Raw genomic sequence first — 12,287 nt, forward strand, 5'->3', positions numbered from 1 at the left:
GATCTGCTGCATGCTTGTGCTAAAAGTATTAGAGACAGAGGATCAGCAGTATAGCCAGGCAACTGGTATTGTTACAGTAAGTTAAGTGCACCTTGAAAAAGAGGACCTGTCTTAGAAGTGGCTGCAGGTAGAGCCTCCTGATGCATTTAAAGTGTCAGCACGTGCTGGGACCTTTTCATTATCAGATATTACAGGGCCCAAAACCAAGTGTCTCAACATGACCGATAAGTGCACCATGGCAAAGAGCACCAGTCTTAGAAGTGGCGGCAGATAGAGCCTCCTGATACATTTAAAGCGACAGCATGTGCAGGGGACTTTGCATTATCAGTAATTGCAATCAGTAATTGCAATCAATGAATGACTTTCCTGAGTTTAGTCATTACCTAAATGTGCATAATTACTATTAGAAACAAAATTATGTCCATTTTCGTAACAAAAAAACCTTTATTTCTATAGAAAACATGAAATTACGAAATTTTGTGTTAAACACGGATTTGCACCGAAACGCAAAATTACGAAACTGTAATTTTGCTTATGGAATTCCAAATTATGGTTTTTATGGCAATCACGAAATTATTAATTTGTGTCATAGCGGCAAAATTCGCGTCTGTAATTAAGGAACCACGAAATTACGAACATTTCAGCTCAACACTACTACTGGCCACTCCAAGTACTTAAAAACTGGGTATGGCACTTTATATCTTGGCAACATCCAAACTGTAGACTTATAAGAAACAAAAGGTTGTCTCCAGGTTGGGGGGTCCTCATGCAGTTCAACCCAACCAGAAAGTAGCTTTGGAGGGTCGGTCGGTGCATGAAAGCGGAGGGCGACGGAGGAGAACAAGGGGAGCAGTGGGCATAAGGAAGAACCCAACGGACATGCCTGCTCCCTCCATTTTAGATGTTTGCTATGGGCTAAGGTATCAAATAATTTAATGATCTGATGGCTTACAGTGGGCATTAATGACAGCTTCACTTTCAGACAAACAAGGAAAGAAAATTTTCAGGTTATGGATATTCACGTTTTCTTTCCTCCAGGGGATTCCAGCTGTCGGCCTTCACACAGAAATGGTGGTCACGATGTACAATATAGCAACATTAAAGCATCTATTGGCTCCAACGTACTTCTCCCCTGTGTTTTCAGCACAACCCTCATAGCACAAGCAGAGTGCAATGACACAGCCGTGATCTGGAGTAGCCGTAAAGATATGCTGGAATTTAAAGTCCAGTTATCCATAGTGCAGACTTGGAGTTTATGGGGAAAGCGTATAGAGCCCTCTCGAGATCAGATGAAGAGTGGAATCTTTACCATATTACTTTTGAATGTGACTTCAGAGGACAGAGGAAATATATCATGCACCTTATATGATGGCAAATACCATATAAAGGCAATTAAAGTGCTACAGTTGGACATCGAAGGTAAATTGTATGCAGAAACTCCTTGATCAGGTTTGTTGTCGCTAAAAGCACGTACACACACACCATACTGCCGCCAACAACGGGTCCGTCAGACCCTCCCGCTGGACGGACGTTCAGCTGACAGTAGCACGTGTGTACGCACTGTCGGCAGACTGATGGGGCTGTTTCTGAACGATCCACTCAGCAGATCGTTCAGAAACAGCCTTATCAGTCTGCCAACAGGGCGTACACACGTGCTACTGTCGGCTGAACGTCCGCCCAGCGGGAGGGTCTGACGGACCCATCGATGGCAGAAGTAGTGTGTGTGTACGCACCTTTAATTGCACAGGAATCCCACTGGTGCCACTGTTAAAGCCATCATTAGGGCTTGTGCAAACTTAGAGCATGTTCACTACACAAGACAAAACACAGAACGTTTACATTGCACTTTTCTTGTGGCAGACTCAAAACGCTCCACAGACAACCAGGATCATTATGGAGCCTTGCTCAAAGACTCCTTATTGTTTTATGTACTGGCTTGAGCCAGGATTACCTTGGTAAAAGGCTCAAATCCCACACCAAAGGCAAGAGCCTTACCAGTGTGCTATCCAGCAGACCCTGTAGTAGATCCAAGCACAGTCCAAGTCTTACAACTACCTTGTGTTCCTTTGTTCTTTTTCCTCACTGTAAGGGTTAAAGTGAACCTCCGGACTAAAGATCAACTCAGCAGCACTGAAAAGGCTTGGTGTTTCTTTAACAGTTTCACAGCATCAGAACTTTGTTTCTCTTATCCAAGTCTCATTTTTAGCTGCACAGAAGAAAACTGCCCGGGCTTTTTTTCCCTGATGCTGTGCAAAGCATGATGGGATTTCTGATGTTGTTGCTCTCATTCTGCTGTTTTGGTGCAAATTTTTTTTTTTTTACATTTTGAATTTGACATTTGAAGCCTAGCGTGTGCAGCTGGGAGGGGTGATCAGGACACAGGACAGATACAACTGTGTCTCCTGCTCCTTGTCACCTCCTTTCAACCAAAAAGATGGCTGCCCCCATGACAAAGATGGCAGCCCCCATGAATCACAAACATTTGCCTGTTCTTTTAAAACAGGGTGGGCAAAAAAAAATATATTACCCATCTATTCTAATTAACATAACTAATGTAACTTAATGACAATATGTTTGTTTAGGCTGAAGTTCCCCTTTAAGACACTATGCAAATAACTTAGTTGGGCTATAGCAGTAAGGGCCCACCAACACCAGGGAGATTAGCGGGCAATTCCCGCTAATTGCCGAAGCGCTGTCCCTTTGTAAAGCACTAGCGCAATTGTAACCCAATGGTTGTGATCTCACTGCCACGATTGCTGCTGATCACAGGCGTTTCGCAACTAACAGCAAATGCAAAATGTGTGACCTGCAGCATTTTTGCATGATTCTGGAGCAATTGTGATACAGTGCTTATAAAATCGCTGATCGCAATCGCTCTGAACTGCAAGAGTGCACAGTGATTTTACCGTGCTAATCGCGGTAAAATCACCCGTTCAAAACGACTTTGCGACTTACAAGTGTGAATGGGCCTGAAGGGTCCATTACACTCATTTGAATTTACAAACATTTTGCAGTTTGCTGAAATTGTGTTTGTTGGACATGTAATGTATTTGAATAGCGTCACATTTTATCTGCATTGTTTTTTGCGTCTTGCGATATTTCTGCAATTTACATATTGCGATATTTCTTGCATTTTTTTGGGTTTTTTGCGATGTGCTTTTTTTTTTTTTGCAAGAAAATCATGCTCGATTTTGATGTTACTGTAATAAGATACATTTTCATGTATCCACTTCGGTGTTATGCACAGGAAGATTGCACAACCAAAAATTATCATACAAACGCCATGTGCCACAATAAAAAGATTTAAAACCAATTTAAAGGTCACTAGTTCAAGATGGGAGCAGTGCAACATTGAGGGCTCGTTTCCACTATCGCGAATCAGCATGCGTCCAACGCATGCAGATCCGCACATGTAATACAAGTGGATGGGCCTGTTTCCACTGTAGCGTTGTTGAGGTGCGTTTTTTTCAGCGTGAAAAAAACGCACAAAAGAGCCAACGATTTCGCCTGCGTCGGGAATCCGTGCGAATCGCCGCTAATGTATTTAATAGTAAAAACGCATGCGTTTGTTACATGCGTTTTTACCCGCGATTTCGCGTGCGATTTCGCACCTTTTTCAATTTTATTTAGCCCTGGCAGTGTCATGGTTAATTTCGCATGGCACCCTGCCATGCGAAATCGCATGCGAAATCGCGGGTAAAAACGCATGCGGAAACGCATCCGCATGCGTTTTTACAAGCGTCGGAATGCGGCCGAAATCGCGTCGCAACAGTGGAAACAAGCCCTAAAAGGCCAATATGCAATTTCCTTTTTCACCTGTGTTTTCTCCCAGGAGATAATTTTTCAACTTCTATTTAAAAAAAATTTTCAGCACTTTGCAATTGAAAAAGTACCAAAAAGTAGGTGAAAAGGTACTATCAAAATTATTTTGAGCATTTTTTTGCCTGCTGATGGTTTAAAAGACATTTTATTGACAAATTTGAAAATATCACCTAGGAGAAAACTCAGGTGAAAAGGGGAATTGCATATGGGCCAAAGACTGTAAATCATTCATCTGAGACTAAAGTATTAAACCTACATTTTTTAGCTTTTAATCACAAAATAGAATTGTGGAATTCTAAGAAAGTACGATTTAGGTATTGTTTATCTGATCAGTTAATTTTTTAATTCAGGATTACTTTAACCTCCTCCTGCAAAATGGGCGTTTATTAGCATACTATTTAAGGACCATTAGTGCAAATAGGACGATTATAGAAACATCCATTCTGCACCTAAAGTAAAAAAAAAAAAAAAACACCAGGCCTTGTTCACATTATAGGCGTTTTTGTAAAATTTTTAGCGCGGGCGATTTTCAAAATCGCCCTGAAAGCGCTTGTGCAATGATTCTCTATGAGAGAGTTCATATCAAAGCGGTTTGTTTGCGATACGCTTTGAAAAGCGGTGCTTAGGCCATTTTTGAGGCAATTTGCCTCAGTGGAAGGTATAGGAAAACCGCAAAACGCTCACAAAATAGCTTTGGCAAGCGACTGCGTGAGCGTTTAAAAAAAAATACATTGTATTTATTTTTTACGGGGTTTTTTTCCAGATCAAAAGACGGAAGCGCTCTGGAAAAAGCGCTTACAAAAACGCCAACAAAAACAAGCGAACGCACAGAAAATCAGTGGGAAAAAAACGCAGAAATAAGAGCCTACCGCAGACTGACACGCGAGCCGAACGCAATGTGAAAGTGAGATGGCCTGAGAGGCAGGGAAGGGGTGTTAAGCAGGAGTTCCTTCCCCTGCTAGTCTACCGACAATCTGCTTGTTGGTGGATTTGGGGCAGGCTAGTGCAGCACAGGTGGGGCTAAGAGCTCCATGGAGGTGACACAGAGGCATGTCCTTCAGATGGGAACATGCGTCTGTGTCCCATTTGTTACATACATAACCCCCTCAGGTACTCTGTAAGTCCTTCAGCCTATGGAATGAAGTGGTTAAAGGTCCACTATCACAAAAAAATGAAACATCTATACACATACATGTAAGATATATCTGTCCTGGGTTTCGAATCCTGCCTGGAGCCACTTACCTAGTTAGAAAGAAGTCTTTAGCAAGAATCTCCAATATTCCTGGGTGGCCTACTGAGCCTTAGACTGCCAGTTATTTATTTACAAAAGCTACACGCAAAAGCTACACGCCAGTGCCAGCTAGGTTTCTATTGTGTTTATTAATCGTCTTGCCCAAATCTAGATGTACCAAACTCCAAATTAGTCAAGAGGATTGTTATTAAGGTGCAAATAAATTTGAGATGATTGAGAATTGTGCTAATTATTATGATACAGAATTATACTTATTATCATAGGCGTAGCAATCACCCCTGCGACCCCTGCCATCGCAGGGGGGCCAAGAGGCTTTGGGGGCCCCTCCTCTTCCCACTCCCCAACCACAAGTGCAGCCAATTAGCAAAGAAACCTCCCCATTCACTCACAAAAAATTGTGTGCAGGAGCTTGTGTAATGTGTTCCTGCTACCAGAGGCTGCTTCACAGCAGAACACTCTCTGCTGCCATTCACCAGCTACCAATCCCATGGGGTTTGGGGAGAAAGGGGGCCCCTAGCTATCATTTTTGCAGGGGGGCCCTATTAAGTCTAATTATACCCCTACTTATTATAATACAATTCAATACTAATTAAAAATCTATTGTAAAATGCACTAATCAAATCTTGCAAATTCTTGCAGTGAAAGCATTTCATTGGTCCATATTTAGGCTGCATAGATTTGCAGTGACATTTGCATATTTCTGCATCAACTTGGAATTATTTGCAATTGATCAAAATTGAGGTGCCAGATAGGGATAAAATAGTTAAAAATCATTTAAAAAAGGTGGGAGTTTGGCCACATACAGACATCAGACCATAGTCTTTGGAAAATGAAAGATCACAGACCAATCTTACCACCCTTCCTGTAGTATAAGAGCCATACTCTACACAGTCTTTTCTATGGAGCTGAACTCCACATCAGGAAAAAATCTTGGCAAGATGCTGCACACACAGATGCTGTACAGCAGGCTTTCTCAACCAGGGTTCCCTGGAACCCCAGGGTTCCTTGAGCACTCTGCAGGGGTTCCTTGGCATTTTCCCCCATCGTGGGGGAAGTATAATAGAGCACACTATAATAGGTGGTACTGTAACAAGAAGCCCTAAATTGGGGGCTCAGGAGACAGTATAATGAGTGGCAGTGTAATAGGGAGTAGTGAAATAAACAGCTATACATACTTTTAAACACCATGCTTCCTGCAAAATAAATGCAGGGGTTCCTCGAGATCAAAAAATTGTTTGCAGGGGTTCCTCAAGATCTAAAAGTTATTGGCAGGGTTCCTCCAGGGTAAAAAAGGTTGAGAAAGGCTGCTGTACAGACACAAAAGATCAGTATCTGCAAAAGATCTGTTCCTGCCAAAAATCCATTCCTGCAAATTGCAATGATAGTCTATGAGATCTGCAGATCATCATACACACATGATTTAACTGACATTCATCTGCAGATCTGCAGATCTGAAAATCCATCCTGGTGGATCTGATCTGCAGATGAATGTCAGTTAAATCATGTGTGTATGATGATCTGCAGATCTTATAGACTATCATTGCAATTTGCAGGAATGGATTTTTGGCAGGAACAGATCTTTTGCAGATACTGATCTTTTGTGTCTGTACAGCATCTGTGTGTGCAGCATCTTGCCAAGATTTTTTTCTGATGTGGAGTTCAGCTCCATAGAAAAGACTGTGTAGAGTATGGCTCTCATACTACATGAAGGGTGGTAAGATTGGTCTGTGATCTTTCAGTTTCCAAAGACTATAGTCTGATGTCTGTATGTGGCCTTAGTGGTGGGCTTACCTCCTACAAGTAGACACACTATCAGTTATCCACTGAAAAATATCTTTATTTATCCAGGTGCAAGTGCCTTGTAGACAGAGAGGCTCATATATGTCTGGATCTTTAACCACTTGAGGACCCACCCTTTACCCCCCCTTAAGGACCAGCGCTGTTTTAGCTGATCTGTGCTGGGTGGGCTGTGCAGCCCCCAGCACAGATCAGGGTGCAGGCAGAGCGACCAGATCGCCCCCCTTTTTTCCCCACTAGGGGGATGATGTGCTGGGGGGCTCTGATCGCTCCTGCCTGCTGGGTGTTGCGGGGGGGGCACCTCAAAGCCCCCCTACGCGGCGAGATTCCCCCCCTCCCTCTCCTCCCTGTTCCCCCTGGTGATCTGGGCTGCACAGGACGCTATCCGTCCTGTGCAGCCAGTGACAGGCTGTCCCCTGTCACATGGCGGCGATCCCTGGCTGCTGATTGGCCGGGGATCGCCGATCTGCCTTACGGCGCTGCTGCGCAGCAGCGCCGTACAATGTAAACAAAGCGGATTATTTCCGCTTGTGTTTACATTTAGCCTGCGAGCCGCGATCGGCGGCCCGCAGGCTATTCACGGAGCCCCCCGCCGTGAATTGACAGGAAGCAGCCGCTCGCGCGAGCGGCTGCTTCCTGATTAATTAGCCTGCAGCCGGCGACGCAGAACTGCATCGCTGGTCCTGCAGCCTCCACTTTGCCGACGCGCGGTATGAGTGCGCGGTCGGCAAGTGGTTAATAGCTCCATATACTGCCTGATGAAGCGGGATGTTGCCCACGAAACGCGCTACTATTATCTTGGAGTCTATTTGAATAAAGATATTTTTCAGTGAATAACTGATCGTGTGTCTACTTGTGGGAGGTAAGTCCACCACTACCTCCCCTCTTTCTTAAAGAGACACTGAAGCGGAAAAAAAAATATGATATAATGAATTGGTTGTGTACTATGAATAATTACTAGAAGATTAGCAGCAAAGAAAATATTCTCATACTTTTATTTTCAGGTATATAGTGTTTTTTCTAACATTGCATTATCCTATAATATGTGCAGATTACACAACACTCAGCATTCAAAATGAGTCTTTCAGAGCAGTCTGTGAAGTAATGACCTCTCCTCTGCCAGAGGAAAAGTAAACAGTTCAATTACAGTTGAGATAATAAAAGTCAGATAACAGCCCTCTCCACGACCAAGTTAGTCGGAGAGCTTAATAGCTTTTTTGCATAGAGATAACAACTGGAGTTTCTCAACTCTTCCTGTACTGGAAACAATTAGACTGATGTACCTGATCTTAATGTTTTTTTTCTTAGCTGTGCTACACATACAAATCATAATATCATCATTTTTTTTTCGCTTCAGTGTCTCTTTAAATGTTTTTTAGCTATTGTATCCTTATCTGGCACCTTCATTTTGAACAATTGTTTATCCTGAGTGTCCACCCTTGGTGAAGCGGTGTTACCCCTGTTGTTCTACTTCTACGGGGAGCAACATTCTTAGCCCGAGTGGGGTCGGGTCTAATCACACCACCTGCGTACTGAGTGGTTACCAGAGGTAACCAATCTTTGTAAGTATATTCTCATACATTTACTCTTTTGACCAATTGGTGTGACATATTGTACTTTTGGGGCTCTCATTCTGCTTCATGTTTTAGAATTATTTGCAACTTTCTAGTAAAGTCGAAAGTTGTCACTGAGCCAAAACTTTGTACTAAACGCCTTTTAGATGTCAGTGGAAAAAAATTATGGGAGCACAAAAATGCCTATCGACATCCTCTGCAGGAGGAAATAGTTTTGAATTAAAAAGCTTTTGGAGGACTGTTGCATATAGATGTGAAAACTCAGAAGACTTATAGATGTCAACGGCAGTCTAAGGGTTCAGCCTGGTAAACACCTTCAATTCTGATTGGACAATGAATGAACAATTTTATCACCTCCATGTAGTAAGAGGGTAAACAGATTTTTAATAATATAAACAGATTGTGTAGGTAAGCTCTCACACTATAAGGAGGTGGTAAAATTGGTTAGTAATTGGCCAGTCAAAGTTTAAGGTGTGCAGTAAGCAGGCTTACTGTATGTGTCTGCAGCTCCCAAGCGCTTCGAATCTGAAAGGAGAAGAGTGCTATACAAATGTTAACATTATTATGCCTATGTTGCTGTCACTTATAGTGGGTGGTATTAATCTGCCAGCTCTAAGAGGCATTTTCGGCCTTTTCTCAAGCGCAGGCGATTTTTAAAACCGCCCCCAAAACGCTTGTGCAATGAATGTCTATGAGAAGGTTCACATCAGCGCGGTTCGTGCACTGTGCGTTCAGCAAAGCGGTGCTCAGACCATTTTTGGGCCAATATTGATATAATGGAAGGTATAGGAAGAGCGCTAAACGCTCACAAAATCGCTTTGTGGGTAATTGCGTTCGCGTTTTAAAGAATAAATACATTGTATTTTATCTTTTCCGGGTCAAAGAGTTCACTGTCTGACTTTCGTCAGGGAGTGAATGAAAACAACGCTCGGGAAAAGCGCTTAGAAAAGCTCTTTTCACATAAACGTAACGCCCACCCAAGCACTGGGAATCTAAAAAAAATTGCTACGTAAAAACTACAACGCGAATGCTAACACAAGCGGAACGCAATGTGAACGAGCCCTAAAAGGGTTTGGACTAGTCCATCTCTTAATGGGGGGTTCTCAGAGTTTCCTTCAAGAGGAAGTGTCGCGAAAATCTTAAAATTTTAAAAACATACAAATAAGAAGTACATTTCTCTCAGAGTAAAATGAGCCATACATTACTTTTCTCCTATGTTGCTGTCACTTACAGTAGGTAGTAGAAATCTGACATTACCGACAGGTTGTGGGCAAATCCATCTCTCCATAGGGGATTCTCAGCATGGCCTTTATACTTTATGAAGACATTCCCTGAAAAAGATTTACATAAAGATGCTGGCCAGCCTCCCTGCCCGCTGCACACTATTTTGGCAGTTGGACGGAGTAACTGCCATTCTCTAAGTACTTTTAAAAATAAAGAAAACCCTGAGGACCCCCATGAAAAGATGGGCTAGTCCAAAATCTGTCGGTAATGTCAGATTTCTACTACTACCAGCTGTAAATGACAGCAACATAGGAGAAAAGTAATTTATGGCTCATTTTACTCTAGGAGAAATGTATTTCTTATTTGTATGTGTTTTAAATTGTAAGATTTTCGCGACAGTTCCTCTTTCAATCCTTTGCAAAAAAACACTACTTGGAAAGGACCTAAAAAATAAACTGGCAGGCATTCCTACTTGAGGACTCGCTAGTCTGGCAGTTGGCTAAGAATGAGAAGTTGTACTAGTCCATAACCTTTCAGAACTAGCAGATTAATACTAAGTACTGTTAGGGCTCATTTACACTTGTGGCGTTTTGGGCCTCTTTTCAAGCGCAGGCGATTTTCAAAATCGCCCACAAAACGCTTGTGCAATGAATGTCTATGAGAAGGTTCATATCAGCATGGTTCGTGTGCTGTGTGTTCAGCAAAGCTGTGCCTGGACCATTTTGGGGCGATTTTGCTATAACGGAAGGTATAGGAAGAGCGCTAAATGCTCACAAAATCGCTTTATGTGGTGAGTGAATTACAAAACCGCTCTGGAAAAGAGCTTAGAAAAGCGCTTTTACCAGAAACGCTGTGCACAATGGAGCGCCGGGAGGCTCTTGGTCTAACTGAAACTGCCTTATTTGCCTTTGAATATTCCACATGGAAAACATGAGAACCTTCAAAGACTTACCGGGGGAGTTCTTCTTTATAGTAGTGCAAAACCCACCCATAACTATAATAAGCTGGGATGGCATCCATGGAAGAAGTCACTGCCCATGTGGCAAGCTTGGTTGCTGGTCAGGATGTTCGGTTGCTCTTCTAAGAATAAACTGAAAGTATTGTAATGTATAACCACAGTGTTTTTTACCGCAGAGCTGAATCATGCAGAACACATCTTGGTGGTACCTCTTACCCTCAGCTTTGGCATCCTGCTCATTCTGGTAGTTGTGGTTGTGCTTTGTGGTTTCAAGTTCCGAGGTAAGAATTTCCTGCTATGTGCTTGCATACCTACGGCATAACTTCACACCAAGCAGCCTGTGCTGCAGGGGACTGTGCACACCCAACTGTGCTGAAAATTAGTTTTTTTTTTTTTTTTTTTAAGCTTTCTTGGCCCCTGTTGCATGCAACAGAGGTCCCGGGTAAGCAAGGCTATTAGCCCCGTGCACGGAAAAAACGTGAGTGCCCTAAAGCACCCCCACAAAACGTGCACGAGTAGCCACGGGCCCCACAATGCTGCAGGGCCCTTCCGGTTGTTCCCCGAAGGGAACCTTCCCCCTTTGCCTTCGGCTCAGGGGGTGGCATCCTCCAACACCCGAGGGGTTGAAGGATCCTGGGGTCCTCCGAGGAGGACCCCTACTGCGCCCAGTGGTTACCCAAAGGGCCTGGCCATGTGGCAACCGTGTCCACATGGTCTGGGTGGCTCCCCCGAGAGGGAGCCGGGTGGGAACCGAAGTCCCCGTGCCAGCAAGCTGGCCCCGACCTTGCGGCCGGAGTGATAAAAATTCCGCACTCTCCCTAGCCAAAAGGCCGGGGAGCTGCGTTAGTTGGTTTTGCATATGGGCAGTACAGACCAAAGCACCCTACTTCCGCCTGAGATCTGCCACATCTCAGGTTTTTTCAGGTGCACCTGGAGCGCCACTTCCAGGGGCAGTACGCCTAAGCAAAGCCCTCAGCCATTCAGCCTCGACCATGGTATAGATCCATTCAATCAACCCCTGGGAATTACGACCAGGAAGGACACCCTGCCACAGTGCCATCCTTCCAGGTCCCCCCAAAAATTTCAAGAACAGATACTACACTTGATCTTAGCCAAAAGGCCGAGAAGCGATAAAATTAGTTACTTTAGGAAAATAGCAAGTTGTTAACCAAACTGGTACTTGAAAAAGTGGATACATTAGTTTACCCCAACATCTAACAGAATACCCAAGCAGCTTGGGGTGACCCAAAACCACTAGGATCGTATAGGGGACTAAAAGAGACCAGAAAACTCTCCTACTAAAAAGCAATGCTTACTGTAATTTACCTTCTTTAAAAATGTGCGATAATTCAGCTTTAGGTGAACATCTGTGGTTATACCCACAATATGCAAATTATCTCTTTATGCCCCTGAAGCCAGCCTTACATCCAGAACTGTTGGTATGTAGAACGCCTATAGCTCTAAATTTTACAAAGCCACACATCTAATATATTTTTCTTTTGCATAGGTGCTTTTGTCTAATCTCCCTTTGTCTAATCTCAGAAACATTCTTATGTGTCATTTTTTTATTCTTAAAGAGACTCTGAAGCGAGTCCCATTTCTCTTTTTTAACCTATATTCATATTAAGCCCCATAAGCACAGCTAAACCGCCGCTATCCC

At 43.4% G+C, this 12,287-nt stretch overlaps 1 pseudogene; it reads right to left on the bottom strand.

Annotated features, from left to right (window-relative positions):
- Window positions 1-11,557: 11,557 nt before the first annotated feature.
- LOC137554793 (U2 spliceosomal RNA) lies at window positions 11,558-11,759 on the bottom strand (annotated as a pseudogene).
- Between the last annotated feature and the right edge of the window lie 528 nt (window positions 11,760-12,287).

Source organism: Hyperolius riggenbachi, chromosome 2, assembly GCF_040937935.1.
Source record: "Hyperolius riggenbachi isolate aHypRig1 chromosome 2, aHypRig1.pri, whole genome shotgun sequence".
Taxonomy (NCBI): domain Eukaryota; kingdom Metazoa; phylum Chordata; class Amphibia; order Anura; family Hyperoliidae; genus Hyperolius; species Hyperolius riggenbachi.